The sequence below is a fragment of the Coccinella septempunctata genome, chromosome 6 (assembly GCF_907165205.1).
Source record: "Coccinella septempunctata chromosome 6, icCocSept1.1, whole genome shotgun sequence".
Classification (NCBI taxonomy): Eukaryota; Metazoa; Arthropoda; class Insecta; order Coleoptera; family Coccinellidae; genus Coccinella; species Coccinella septempunctata.
The window spans coordinates 25,601,094-25,613,995 of NC_058194.1; the positions used below are offsets into that span (position 1 = coordinate 25,601,094).

At 34.7% G+C, this 12,902-nt stretch overlaps 1 protein-coding gene across 6 annotated transcripts in view; it reads right to left on the bottom strand.

The window, feature by feature from the left end:
• The window catches only part of LOC123315509 (Kv channel-interacting protein 1), a 143,775-nt gene that overhangs the window by 61,798 nt on the left and 69,075 nt on the right, over positions 1-12,902 (bottom strand). Inside the window, exon 1 of one of the 6 annotated variants that reach the window (XM_044901224.1) lies at positions 5,664-5,899. The exons of 4 other annotated variants lie outside the window; for them this stretch is intronic. The gene's annotated coding sequence lies outside the window, so the exon portion shown is untranslated. Of the gene's footprint in view, positions 1-5,591; positions 5,900-12,902 lie in introns of those variants that run through there. One more of the 6 variants, XM_044901223.1, reaches the window with a different exon arrangement.

Below are 12,902 nucleotides of genomic sequence, written 5' to 3' on the forward strand. Positions count from 1 at the left end.
AAAAGAATCGAGAACATGAAATTCTAACATCATGCTGAACCACCCTTGTCAACGAAATTCAAATCTACATCCGGCTAAGTCTAAAAAATATAACTACTGGGGGCCCCAAGTTCCCGTAACAATAAAGTTTTTACTGTTTTCCTAGTTTCGTTCTTATCTAGCTGCATAAGAAGTGCAATTTCCTGTAAACGGTTTTCGAAGTTCAACTAGGACAAGAATGAAAATTGTGCACGAGGAAGGAAGGTCACGAGTTATCACGCACCGTTCTGGTTCACTTAACCAATGATGGAATTTGCATAAAAATATCCAAGGGGTTTTGTGTACCCGCTCACATGAGGGTAGTAAAATACTCCACCCTTCGAAATGAGAGCACGCCGATGCCGTACGTTTTTTCAAGCCAATTTCCGTTTTATGCATTCCTCGGGTTTGAATCGTTGGATATTGTGCATCTGCATATATACCAATATATTCTAAATATGATCCGAATATAGAGATTTGGCATGAGGATATACTTCTGTTATATCAGTAGAATATTGTGAGCTCATTGTTTCGATATATGAAAAGTTAGGGTAAATAGGTAGGGGCATATTAAGGCTTTGGCCATAAAAAGCATCTGTACATACACATCGATTTTCTTGTGATGAGCTAGAATGCAGAGAGAAAAAAAATTGGGGACTTTATAAATCATTGCACTTGGTTTTGAATTACGAATTACTCTATGATACTTCTTCTTGAAGTATATGTATTGATATCTAGTAAGCCTAGATCAGTTCCATGCTTAAAAAAATATTGCGTTTCCATAGCAACGAACAATAACTCATTAGAAGTGTCAGTGTGAAGGTTGAGGTCAAAAAAGTAAACCAGAGTTACGCAATAAATTAAAAGAAAGACGATGCCAACCGAAATTGTGAAAATCGAAAAATTGGAGTATCGAGCCATCATCAAGTTCCTGTATTTAAGAGGGTTAAGGGGTAAGCAGATTTACGAAGATGTGCTTAATAAAATGTCCTTCGTATGCGTATGCGATCGTATGCAAGCTTCAAAAGAGGTCAATTTTCCATTGAAGATGATGATCGATCGGGAAGGCCAGTTTCTGTGTCAGTCCCCGAAAATATCGATGCAGTTTATGACATGATTTTATCAGATCGTCGAATTGGGCTGAAACGGATATCTGAAGCACGGAATATATCATACGATCGCGTTCATCATATAGTTCACGTCAATTTGGACATGAAAAAAATTGCTGGAAAATGGATCCCAAATGTTTGAATGTTGACCAAAAGCGTGCAAGAGTAGAAGCAACGCGTTCGATCTGTGCTCGATTTGAAAACGATGAAGACTTCTTAAACCGAATTGTTACTATGGATGAGACTTGGGTACATTTCTACGATCCAGAAACAAAGCAACAATCGATGGAATAGCGACACTCTGGTTCTCCAAGACCCATGAAGTTTCGTGTCCAAAAATCTGTTGGAAAAGTTCTTGATTCAGTTTTGTGGGATTGCCATGGAGTAATCATGATTGATTTTTTGAATGAGGGTAGAACAATAACCGGAGATTACTATTCGACATTACTGACCACTCTACGGAAAAAAAATCAAAGAGAAAAGACGCGGAAAGCTATCCAAAGGTGTTTTGTCTTTGCAGGACAAAGCCCCTCCACACAAATCTCATGTTGCCATGCAAAAATTCGTGATTTAGGGTTTAAATTACTAGAACACCCCCTTATTCACCAGATTTGGCTCCATCCGACCATCATCTCTTTCCTCAACTGAAAAAAAGTTTAAAAGGTCTTAAATTTTCTTCCAACGAGGAGATAATAAAAGCTGTGGAGATCTGGTTTACAGAGCAAGAAGAAACATTTTTTTTGAAAGGTCTAGTTACGTTGCAGGTTCGCTGTAATAAATGTATTCAATTAAGGGGAGAATATGTTGAGTAATAAAATATTTTGACATTGAAATTTTGTTTAGTTCTATAGTAGGCTAAGAATTTTTCAATATATCCTCGTATAATTCAAAAACTGTTGCAACTACAATATTATAATTATTATAAAGACCCTGTAATATCCATAAAGTTTTAAATTTCCCTAACCATACATTGCACACTGGGTACCTGATTTTGCTTTTATTATTTATATGCAATACATGAGGTTGGCTGGGCAAAATTGTTGGTTGTACTGGAAATAATTATCGAATAATCCAGATATTTTTCGAATTTAATCGAAAATTCTCTCCACCCTCGAAATTTCAATCCAATCTACTATTCATGATTGAATTAAAATCGGCTGTTTTGTCCGTTCAGCGGTAAATTAACGTTTCAGTGTGGAATAACAAAATTGGTTTGGATTTGGAATATATATTTTTATAAAAAGCTAATAAATGTGCTAAAATCGAACTGGACAGCACCTGCTCATAAAAGTAAAATTTGGAAATCCTACTAATTCAATTTAACATTTGAATAAAATTCAACCGAAGGATTGGTGTGACCATGTTCCCGGGATGAGGATTACTTATCTTCCAGCCAGTTCAGATTTGAGGAATTTTAACGCCATGAATGCTAAAATAGGGAACGAAGTATAGGGGAAAAGCCTGGAATATGAATGAGATCAAACCGAATTACTTGGAATATTTCACGCTGAAATGGCAAGAAGCAACATTGTGCTTTTTGTTCGAATTTTCTCTCCAGTATTTTCAGCATCCAAAAACCTGAATTAAGGCCATTCATTTTTATTCCTATATCGGCATATTTTCCCGAAAATAGTACCTTTGATCTCATTTTTCGTGTTCCCTTGTTTCTTTTTCATGTTTAGTGCAAAATCAATTGATTATTATCGAAAACTTTTCGATCTCCTACTTGATGAAATTTTGATTTTGGAATTATAACACTAGGTGGAAAATAGTTGTTTATTTATTTAATCACACGGCTATGCCATTTTACATAAAAATACAAACATATATAAACACATATACTACATTCACATTTATTTTAGCAGTCGGTTGGCCATGAAATAATTTTCTCAAGTTTTTGTAACTAGAACGGAGTAAGGTTGGCACTCATGAAATGTCGTTAATGTCATAACGCCGTTGCCACAACTAATATCAATTTTTATTGCGAAAATGTCGAAAGTGATTGAAAAAGAGAAAAGACAGGGTTTTAGGAAGTGCTATTTAGAATTCAGGTCCGCTTATTCAAATACTTATACCCTGATATTCTAAAATCCACAATACGTCAGACGGTAGCGAACATATTCAATGTAAGAGAATTTATATAATGTTTCATCTGAATCTAAACGACTTGTATTTCAGCTGAATATTTCCACAATCAGAAATATTGTGAATGAAGAGGATGACAAAGAATTTCCATCTATTGGGAGTCCCAAAAAAGTGGTGGCATTTGAGAATTTTATGTTAGAGTGAATTAATTCGAAAAGTTTACTACAGGATTTTCGATTAATGTCCTCGTAGAATAACTTCCCGAAAATTGATTTTTCTATTTTTCATTTGACTTGTCCTATATCTACATTTTAAATGTCTGAAGGTACCAATAAATACGTAGTAATTATTATTATATCAATGTATGTAGGTATGAAGATGCACAGCCACAAATACGCGCCAGTTGTCCTGTTAATTGTTTATTCATGTGAAATTTTTGTTCAAAGGTGAAGTTCATCTTGACTTGAAACTTCCTTTAATTTCTTTTACTTATATTGATGCAAGATGATTTTTGTTGAAGAATTTAACATTCTTGTAATTATCTGTTAATTCCTTCGGTAGATACCCATTCCCAACCACTGCATCATATGCATTTCATCTTCGGGTTAATATTTTTGAAATCTACAACTGTTGTAGCGTATTCAAACTTTAGACAAAGAAAATAACGAACATTAACTCTCCTCAAGCTAGTGCATATTATGATATTATACTGATCTCTTGTATTTTTCATGCAAATAACTGGATTTGGTATGCCTTCAATCAATTTGTATAAACTTCAATTATGTTCGTCACATATTTTCCGAAGAGATTCGACATTGTGATAAAATACGTAATAACAGAAACTTTTACGTAGAACGGGCAACATAGCTTTGATTTGAAACCAAAAAATATTTTGACAAGTTTCATAACCCCACATTTTCGTACTATACAGAGTGAAATGTGTCACATTTCCATAGCCAACCGAGTGCTAAAATAAAAGTGTATAAGAGTATAATATGTATATAGACTGAATCTTTGACTCGTACAAATATTTTAACAGTAGATTCTTGAGGTCTGGAGAAACACTTTCGACTCGGTTTAAAAGATACAGGCTGTTGAAATACCATAAAAGAATTGTTATTTTTATTAATTAAATTAATTTCGGAATATAGTTTTTCATTTATATGATTAATCTTTTTCGAACACAAGATATCACCCACGTTTTCTCATTATGACCATTACGTACCATAAAAATACCAAAAATTCAAAGAATTGTACTCTTGAAAGAGTTGGACTCTGTAGGTATAATGAATATTTGAACGTTATTTAAAATAACAGTATTCTTCATATTTTCTCGTATAATGCGCCGTTTTCGAGTAACTTCATGTCCAAAAATTAAGAAGTATTTGTGAAATGTGGAAAATTGTACTTTGGCTGAATACAATTCGGTTTATAAGATCCACAGATTCAGCTAGTTATTCTGAAGGTTATTTTGTTTTCCCAGGGGTGGCACAGCTCATAAAACTCAAAATGGCTATATCAGGGCCTAATCGGAAAAAATGGTATGAGAAAAAAGTGTTTATTTTGACCTCAAGAATCCACTGTTGAAATATTTGATGATGAGTCGAAGACTCATCACCCTGCATATGTGTAACAAAAACCACAAAGAAACAAAATATAAACTGAAGCAATAGTCATATTGATAAGCTGTTCTGAACATCTAGAAATTCCCTAAACATGATTATATCTAGTTCCCAGGTGGCTGGGAGGAAATATACAAAGAATACTCTCGAAAGGACATATCTACTATCACAACGCGACGTGAAAATAAAGCACCTTCGGGTATCGTGGCACACAAGAGTGTCCACTCTATTGTCGAAGAAAAGTTCAACTTTATAGCCTTATTGGGAAATACACAAACTTCGATGAAGAGAATGCTAGTATATCGGAATGTTTCTGGGGCAGTCTTCTCCTTATTTACGATTCTATGAATTTTGTAAGTTCCAGGTCAAGCGGGGAAAATGGTTGTGACAATAACGGAAAACTCAGAGGATAGCTGCTCCTTTTATGGAAGAATCAAGAATGCTTGTTTCAATGTTAGCAGTCAGAATGAGTCCTGTATTTCCTTAATGAAGTCATAACTCATTCCAGACTCAACATTTGATTTTGTTGATTTCGAAATGGCATCATAAATATAATGATATAGTAATTTACGTATTGAATTTGTACTGGAAGGTATAAATTTTCGATATCGTACAAGAAATTATAGAATTTCTCCTTGAAATTTTCTTAGTTATGAATATTTTTCAAGGTTTGTTCGAAGCATGATCCTGACCCTTCCAAATTGGTCCAGTACGAACCTGCTTAGATTTGTGCACCTAACATGCTATCTGTACATACCACACAGTCTGCCTCATCCATTTAATCACATGCCTTTCAAAGGAATGGGCAATCAAATCAACGCCAACTCACTTGACATATATATAGCAAGTCCAAGTGGTACACATCAAGCTAATCTCCAGAGCCTACTATCAATTTCCGATGACACACAACAAACACATTGAACTACGAGCAGGGACACGCGACAAACTAAAATAAGAATTTAGGATGTTGCGGCGGCTACAACTATTTGATACAGCAAAATCTGCCAAGTCAGCTCCATTAAATCCTAGAGCGAGTAGACAACCGAAGGCATGGACGTTATAAGATTGGCTGCCGTTCAAATAATGATAGTTTGCAGTCGCGAAATGTATTATAGAGTAATTGGAAAAGGCGGAAATATCTGTCAAGATGTAGGAGTGTCTTTATCGATATTTCAAACTTCAGTAATATTGCACCAATTTCGAATGCGGGCCACAGTTTTAATAATAGAATTCCAATGAATGAAAGCGACAGCAGGTGGTCGAGGAGTCAATTCGGATAACAAAGGAAGCAGTTGACGTAGTAGAAGGTACTATTTTAAGCGTTTTCAATAGGCTTTCACTCCGTGTAATTTGTTGCTATAAATACAGCTATAATACTGCTGATCAAAAGTGGAGGATATTTTCAAACATTGTCTGTTTCTTACTGTGAATAAATCATTTCTCTGAAGTCTGTATTGCAAATCAGGTTGCTCACAAAAAAATTTTATTGTTTAAAAAAGCAACTTAGCCTTTACAGGGTGTCAGTAAATGGCATTTGTTCAGTTTCAAATCAAGTAACCTTCAAATTCTGTTGCTCTGCTTGGTGCATTAATATCATCCTATGGATTGAATCTTGTGAAGGCAATTCTTATTTTTACTAACTTTTGTAATTACCGAACCAATTGATAAATTTTACGCACTATTAAGTCTTCTGATAGTTGGAGTAATCTAGGTGAGGTTAGGTTAATCAAACAATTTCAGAGAGGCAGATTATAGGGTAAAGTTTTGGGGCACAACACTGAATTTCGATAGGTCTGAAGATAGTTACTAACATAAGCATGCTGCCCATAACCACCACTCCAAATAGGTTAATCCCCCAAGGCCCATTCTGTAGTTATACCGAAATTTTGTTGATGTTTATACTGCAATCGGTTTGTACGATTTATGGGGCGATATATGCAACGTTCCAATTCAATGTATATAGGATAGGGCTTTCTTATTGAATTATTTTTCATTTGAAGCTCCCCTTTTTCGAATACATCACATCTTCCAGCTTGGAATCACTTATTGTTGAAGATTTACAGCTGGTTTCATAAAACTTTGATTGTCCGATCAACGATTCGACAGTCACTCGATTTCTTAAACAAAATCCTTGAAACCTTTTCATTTCTGAATATATTGAAGAAGTAGCAATTGAGAATAATTGAATGGACGTATAAACATCATAATTTGATGCGAGAATGATATTCTGAATAATCATGACTGAATTATTGATTGAAAATAATTGACGTATATTCGTCAATCAAGCGTTGATTCCCCGATCAAGCTTTATGACAACCGTCATATAACTGAACAAAAGATGATGATGATGCCGATAATAGCAGGATAAGTTCGATTCGAAACAACAAAATTGTGTATAAAACTAAAAATATTCCAGCTAAAAACAGCCTGTCAACAATTATTGTCTAGCCAGTTACGTATATTAAAACATCTCACTGTGGAGAATGTCTACACTGATGCCACTTCCTGAACTGACTACACGAGATAGAGAAAAAAAAAGATCGTCAGACTATCCATTATTCTGAGGCCTCTTTGAAGCTCCATGCCATGTAGAACAACCAATCGCAGTAAATGCCTCAATGGACTCGTCTTCTCATGATGATTTCTTCGCAGTAAAAACGCCGCTAGACGTCTGCGTCGTGTCTTTAGAAACCGGCCGACCACTTTTCCTATGTCTCCTTCGTATAACAGTACAAATGAATTGTTAGCCACTTTGAAAATTGCGCCCTCCATTCTCTACAGCTGAATCTGCCAAACTGAAATTTTCTTGTTGGAATAACGAAAAATAACGTTTATGCAAATACATCAACAGTTTCACATCGTTTCGTAATTGTTTTCGGAAAAAATATGACACAAACTGGAAAAACTTCGAACTCCCATTACGATGATGTTTAAGGAAAATATCGTCAGTTGAATGATGTCACGCATCTAAATCTCTTTAGCAAGAAAATTGATTTTTCTGGATTATATAATCTTATATCGATTACAATCATTCTAACAAGTAAAAGACCTTCAATTCCCTTTTTCTTCCTCCTAATATTACAATATACAAGAAACGGCAATTATCCCCTGATCAATTTGCTAGAAAGGTTCCCAGAAGGATAAATAATGTTTAAGTAAGATTGTTCTTTAGGGACCATACAAGTAAGTTTGTCACGCGTAGTTTTCTAGAATAGCAGGACCTCTGAACGGTCACTATATCTTATGTTGATACAAAAGATATTTTAAGAAAACTACAGGGTGATTTTCGAAATTCATGGAAATACTGAGACCATCATCAAAGCCTCACTTATCAACGGGATTCATTGAAACTTGTAACGTTATTGACACATACTGAGAGTCAGAGAGGAATCAATAATATCAATATTCCAGGGCCGGACTTATTAATCCTCATCTAAAGTGTTCAGGGTAGAAACATCACTTCGTATTTCGAATCTATACAGGGTGTCCCGAAAAATGTGGGAAATCTCTCGGATTCAGATAGAACATAAAAAATAAGATGACAAGTTCCCATAATTTTTTTTCCTAGCGGCCCTCCCTACGAAGATACGACCTCCTAAATGACGCCACTGGAAATTCATTTTTTTTTATATTGTTGTATAACACAAAATAAAAGTTTTTTGCTCCTTCAATAACTTTCGTATCACACTTTATTGCAGACAAAAAACTAGACTTCATGTTATTTTTAATAGAAATTCAAAAATTACTTACTTCTTTCATTATTTTTTTTTCGAAAACGGTTCATTTTATCGACACTGAACAAGAGTAGCTTTTCTTTAGCTTAAAGTTCAAGGTATCCAAATTTGTTTTTTTTGCACCTTATCATACAGGCTGTTAAAAATGTAAGCATTAAAATGTACAACCCAGTCCGCTCCTGGTAAACTGAACAAGCTAATTGAAATTTGAGTGCAGTGATATAAGAGGTCCTTACTACTATTAATCATATCAAATTTTCATCAAATTATATCGAGTAGTTTGAAACTTATTTCACTAAAATGGATTTCCAGTGGCGTCATTCAGGAGGTCGTATCTTCGTAGGGAGGGCCGGTAGGAAAAAAAATTATGGGAAGTTGTCATCTTCATTTTTTATGTTCTACCTGAATCCGAGAAATTTCCCACATTTTCCGGGACACCCTGTATATTGATGTTTTTCATGGTACAATTTTATTATTTTCAACGAAACTCTTAATTATGAATATCATATAGGTACATCAAATATTTAATTACTGGCCAATAGCAACCCCCAAAAAAATATAATCATCGTGACTGGCTTATCTTATCAGGAATTCTGGTGTTATAATTTTCATCTGGTCTAAAAATAAAACCGAATTAGTGAACACAGCGGGTAAAGAGTGCGGGAGACTTTAATGAGTATGAAAAGGAACCTAGGGGTGTTGACTTAATTACGCAACGATAAATCTTCCCTTAACAATTTTAGATGTCGAGTATATTTCCCTCTGCTTTCTGATTTGTTGTTGCGATGAGAATCAGATTTCATGGTTATAAAATCAAGCTGAGGAGAAATGATGAAACGATATAAACATCAGCAATTGCTCATGGTTCCCCTATTAGGAGAAATCATATTTTTCCCTTCTGAGAAACTTTAAATTGGGTTCAGATCTATTTCTTCACACTCGATCTTGGAAATATCGAATTAATCTCGCAATCGACTTTTTGATTAACTTGTTATCCCATCTTTCAAGAAAACTGCATGGACTATCGATTCTGTTGAAGGATCTCTTGAGAAAGGATCGTAAACGGAGATAGGGAACATTATATTTCATCTCGAATCTGAGGAATGGTTCGAAGAGCATCGTATGGGGAAACTATAAGCGGATAATGAGGTATAAAATTTTATAACCCTCGTGGAAACTCACCAGAGAGAAATATCCAGCTTTTATTGTATACTGCTGACTGCAGTACCACTTTTCAAAGCATTCGTCACATTATGGGTTCATTATTTCTTAATATCGTCCGGCGTAGAGTGAATAAAATATGGAAAAAATGGACCAATTTTTCAAGAACACATCCTTATTCTCTAAAACTCCATATTCATTAAAATACCATTTGGTACCATGGTATCCCATTAGATGACATCGATCTACCAATTTTGTAGTTGTGAAAGGCAATTAATGATTTCGAATTCCAGTGACAATGAAAATATTGTCGCATGAATTTGTTCGTTGACCAATAGAGAAAAACTTCCCTTCTCTCACCCACATAGGAATAGTTTTGATGCTTGTAGAGAAATATCGCTCCGGAGATATTATGGGATATAAATTACATTTATTACATCCATAATTCATGCTAAGCAACACATATATAGAAATGGCAAATGCATGTCCCTAATTGAAATGGATTGCAGCAATAACACAGGAGTAACTTGCTTCACTAACTCAACGGCACGACAAACAATACTCCACGATAAAGAAGACCTTTCATCAATCATTTCGTTTTTATTATAACTCATTCATGATTTATCAGTTGGAGCATAAACTTCCACAAGCATTTGATGCATTACAGCTGCACTTTTCTTCCAATTGAAGTATAAAATTAAATACTCATAAATGCTGTTCAGTTGACACATAATCAAACATATTCAACACAGTTAAACACACAGGTTTGAAAATTCGAAGCTTTATGAACTGAATATTATGGACTAATGCCTAACTTCTCTGAAACCACAAAAACCGTTGCCACTATGAAAAATTAATAACAGTCAAGCCATAAATGAGCCACAAATATTCCCATTTTCATGGCGAGGATAAATAACATAGTTTACGTTTTACATCAGAGGAAACAGCGATTGGTTCCTATAAAATTGAATGATGATCAAACCAAAGCTGAAGAATTGAAGGAGTAACAAGTAACCATTTTATTAATAACCCTTTGGATATTGTTCTCGGATTAGGGTATATTTTATTGGAGGGTAAAAACCTCTATATCAAGTAGCTCATTCCTAAAATGAGTATAACTGAGAAATATCATCATTCCCAATGGTTTGGGAATGGAAACCACTCCAATAAAGAGCAGCACAATTCTCTTTCAATTGCGTTTTAAATATTGACGATACCCAATCGATCGATATTGCAAACTTGGCGGTGAAGTATTCACTAGGGGTTTCGATCACGTCACAAATTTCAACGTTTATTGCGGATCAGGACCACACTCAGGAAGCTCTTGTTTTTGGAAAAAAAGTTGAAATGTGACACAAAATTGTCGGTCAATAAATATGTCATTTGAAAGATGAAAACTGGATAGAAACACAAGAGAAAATCCAATATACTCCTTTACTATTGAATTTAAATGAAAAACTTCACACAACTGAAAAACTTTTTAGTGTTTTTTCATAACATGACTTCGGAGATATGTCAAAAGCCTACCTACCTGTAAACTATTTAGAAATAATTTAATGGATATATTCATAAGAGTCTGAAAAAGTTTTCTTAAGAAAGAGTCATCGATTTTTGTTAAACGGAATTTATCTGCAGCATTTTTCGTACTGCAAGATAGAGAAGGATAATGCTAACATGAAGAAATTTGAATTTTGATTTCGTAAACATTCGAGTACCATTTTCAAGATTGTATCTGGAACCAATTGGTCCCAAAAACTATTCAATCTGAAGAACCTCAACTTGCTTTATTCTTTATTGAGATGCTTCCTGATTTTTGTATCGTAACAAACGGCACAAAACCTTAGTCCTGTCCTGAACGAGATGTATTATTCCGAATTTTCCACCTGAAATATTCTGATAAACTTTGACGTGGTACCATAATATGGGCGCGTACGTAGGGCTCACGATAAAAGAGGCATGAAGTGAAATTCCCATATTATATCTGAGCTTGCATAAAATCGATATGAAAATATATTGGCAAAATGGAAGGTTTCTGATTTACGACTTTCTGGCTGCCATAACATTGAAATTTACAACAAGAACGATTTTGGAGATGACTCTCATCCATAAAGTGGAGACAAAGCCATTAAGGTGGTATTAACTGAAAATCTATATAATTTTCACTAACATGAGTTATTCAACCACGATAGTAAAAACTCAGTTTTTCAATTTAATTATGAGCCATATGGCTCATTTGAGAAGACTCAGAGATGAGAGACTACCAGACAAGGTTGGACATGGAATCCAGGAAGAAGAAGGACGAAAGGAAAACCAAGGAAACAATGAAATCAGGGAATAGAAGAGGCTCTATTGAAAAGATACATAAACCAATACATATACATGTAAAGAAAGGTGGACGTCCAAATAGACTGTAAACAAGCACTGACTGGTTCAGTACGTTTTTTATTGTCAGAACTTGTAATGTTCTCTTGAACATTACAAGAATGGTGGAAAAAGAACATGTTTTAGTAAAATAAGAACGAAATGTCCAAGATTAAAAAGGTAAATAAAAATGAAATGTTACTTCCGTCAGTGCAGAGTTGATTCCTTACTGAGTTCACATATTCAGTTACTAGGAACTTGTTGAATCCATGGTACAATTATACAAGGCATAGAATAAACATTTGGATGGAGATTATTTCACGTACTAGAATCACATTTGTTTCTCCCTGAGCCAGATGATAAAGCCGATTTATATAATTCCTCCATTATTGTTCGGATTCGATGGATGGTTTTAACTGTGAGTATATCTGGAATAAGCTTTCATCCTAACCACGTTGCAATCAATAAAACAAATTTCAATCAGGAGCTGCAACGCTGAAACTAGATTCCAAAAAATTAATACCTGCAGAAGAAATATTCTAAGGTTAAAAAACTTTGAACCTGGCAGATATATGATTCAACATAATATGCAGAAGAATATCACAAGATAACATTGATAAAGATTTCATAGACTAAAATCTGGTTGAATATTTTTTATACATTGTCGATTGACGAGTTTAAAAGGGTCATTGCTCGGGCTGTGGTGAGGGCAGGTAGATGCGGAAGGGCTCTTTGAGTTCCTTAGGGTCGGTTGCCCAAGAGCAACTTATTTCAGTAGTGACCAGGCACTTTTTTAACAGCAGTCGATCCCT